Source organism: Cupressus sempervirens, chromosome 10 (genome assembly GCF_028749045.1).
Source record: "Cupressus sempervirens isolate cs-2001-9-10 chromosome 10, ASM2874904v1, whole genome shotgun sequence".
Lineage (NCBI taxonomy): Eukaryota > Viridiplantae > Streptophyta > Pinopsida > Cupressales > Cupressaceae > Cupressus > Cupressus sempervirens.
Window position 1 is genome coordinate 708,449,460 of NC_143127.1, and position 3,186 is coordinate 708,452,645.

The 3,186-nt window shown below is 32.0% G+C and overlaps 1 pseudogene; it reads right to left on the minus strand.

The window, feature by feature from the left end:
• Nucleotides 1-793: 793 nt before the first annotated feature.
• On the minus strand, nt 794-2,689 carry LOC149535784 (lysine-specific demethylase JMJ13-like; annotated as a pseudogene).
• Between the last annotated feature and the right edge of the window lie 497 nt (nt 2,690-3,186).

Genomic DNA, 3,186 nt, shown 5'->3' on the forward strand with positions numbered 1-3,186 from the left:
ATGGAGCTTCTTAGCACATCTTAAGCAGCAACAAGGGAGCACAAATAGTCAAATGACCTATTGACTAAAATATTTAATATCATGAGCATTTTCATATTAATGTATTACTACTAAACCTAATTAAAATAATCCATAAAGCACCTAGAGCATACTAAAAACAAAAGTCATAAAGCATGACAAACTTAATTGGTATCTATGTGTGCAAAAGTCATAGTGGATAAGTGAAGAATAAAGAGATAATCCTATGGTTGTTAACAACTTTTTGAGGTGATATGTAACAATGGTAATAGAAGATCAAAAGGATATGGTTACATGAAATTATTCTAAGGGCGGCTTCAAAAGGAAGAACTCGGTCCAATGAAAAAGAAAACAGTGTCAAAAGCTATTCAAAGCCTAATCAAAAGAAATGCAATCACATTTTTTATAGGTTGCATGCCAATCAAGGTCCTACATATCCCAATTTTTGCATCCTTATTTGTTTCATTGAAAATTTCTTCCAAATATTCTAATAAGATAATGACTATGATATGGCAGGACAACATTAAAGCCCATGTTGAGGGATGGATATAAAGAACTGTAAACACTGATTAGTTAAAAACTTGAAATTTAGTACCAAATAAATTGTATATAACACCTAGTTGTAATTAAATTTATTCAAGAAAATTCATTATCTTAACAATCTTGAGAACTCTATTGTGGCCATTCAGTGGCTCAATAATAAGCTTTCTATAGAGAAGAAGCAATAAATATCATAAAGTTGAATTGCAATCAAGAGGTTTCTTAGTACTAACATTCATAATCTACTTTGTTCATAATCTGTTGTGTTCATAATCTACAATGAAAAACAAACAAAAAAATTGTAAGCAAGCAACTTGAATAGTAAAAATACCAAACCAACCTCATTGGAAGTTTCCTTGTTAGAACCAGAGGCCATTCCATTATTTTGGCTACAACACACTAAAGAAGAAATAACATAATTTTGATTTTGCTCTGAAATGACACTAAAGTATGGAACATAATTATTGTGTTCATCAAGCAAGATAGGCAGCTCTTTCAAAGATTCTTCCAACATCCCCTCCTCTTGTTCAAATTCCTAGGCTATTGCTTCCATTGTGGATATATCATCTCTCAAGTAGATGGTTGGTATGCAACCACATCCACATTGTATTGTTGCGAATTAAAAAATATCAAGGCATGTAGAAAAACACTAAAATAGTCCAATATATAGTTAATACCAATTTTCATGGTAAATAATTTGTCATTGAAAGCCATATTGTGTATACAAAGGATAACCACATAGAGAATGCATTTGTAACTACTAGTCAAATTGCCACTTCATGAAATAAAATCCATTTTGATGTAAACCAACAATTACGAGTAAAAGTTTTCTTAGGATCATCTTTGTTGTCCAATGAAACATAAAGGCTGAATGATCAAAACTAATAATGAAAAGAAAGTCATATCATTATTTAAACACACAGTGTGCATGTTGGATTGGCATATGCCAAATGCAACATAGCACCATTGATTGCAGACACTGCATAGTACATTTTTGTCATAACCCAGAGAGTAAAATATATGTGCTTCTTGCTTCTTTAGTGACCAATAGGACTGATGTTGATGTCTTATAAGGTGAGCAAATGCAATCTTCATCAAGTTTTGCACTCCTTCAGAACCTAGTCTATTGTTTGCATGAAGCATTACCTCTTTACACAATAGTTTCTCATGAGGAATTATTTGTACTCTATTCAAATTTTTAGATCGTTTATAAGCTGCTGCCCCAAATGGAAACTAATCAACTAATGCAAAATTTACTGCCTCACCACAATTAAAACCTACAACGATATTTAATATGTCAACAATAAGACAAAAAACCTAACCAAACACTGTATACACCTTACATGGCCCCACTTCACTTGAGTAATGCAATCAAAAATTTTAAGAAATCAATCAAACACAGTTAGCAAAATGTACTCAACAAAATAATCTTTCCTATGTCTTTACCATGACTAAAGCTTGCATGGTATACCTGAGGAAATGTAATTACAAAATCCTCAGGCTCCTGTATAGCGTTATAAATAGGAACTCCATGGTCACATAATATTATTAGTGGAAATATTGTTGTTTTTCCTATCAACAAACTAAAAGTTGCATCTTCTTCTTCTTGCATGGCCATTTCTACACCATACACATGTTCCACAGCTACATTTTCAAAATTATTAGTTGCATGTCCAAGAACACCATACCATGTCTTGGATGCACCACAATGGTGATAGTTAATGCTACCATGAAAAGAAAATAGTTAAATTAATTAATTTCCAACATAGTGTAATTTTAAATTCATAATAGTGCATGTCATCATGTCAAATATGGTGATCCTCAAAGAATAAAAACTAGTACAAATTTTATATTAGACTTACCTATACAAGTAGTGATCTTCAACATATCATGCAAACATGCTCAAAAGAATTCCAATGTAAAGCATTGGATCACTCACCCCCTACACCAATCAGAATGGAACTTTAGTTGGCTACAAATAAAAAAAAATGGCAATTGTTGCATATTTTGAACTATTGAAAATAACACCCATATTCACTAGGACTAGACAAGCTATAGAAAAAATTATTACCGGAATTGTAGCTTCAAGTAGGTGTAAAATAGATTTTGGAAGTCTTGAAATATCCTGCATGTACCCAAGAAAGGCAAGGTATCAGTAGAAGAAGTTAGTAACTTGTGGCATAAAGTATTCAAAAATCTACAATGAGAAATATGATTTTCATAAAAATCATCTATAAGATTATGAGTAATGCATGATGTGTAGTTACCATCATAAAAACTACAAGAAATTAACAAAAATACCCAAAGTTCCATTGATCCATAAATAATCAGCTTGGACAAATTATGTGCAAAAATGGTACAAGGGCTCTAGGTCCTAAATAAGGTGGTCAAACACCAAGGAGGAGAATATTGAAGGTCAATAAGTGTCCAAGATGACACAAGTTAGTTGAGGCATTCTTATTATGCATTTAGGCAATTTGATTTCATGTTATGCTAAGGTTACAAGCAAGCAAAGTCAAAGGGTGGTCAATGATTGGTCAAACATTAGGAGTTGACCAAAAATCATCATTTTAAAGTTTAATAAACCTTTTTCATTTTTTGGTATAGTTGGGTAGCCATTGTGAAGTT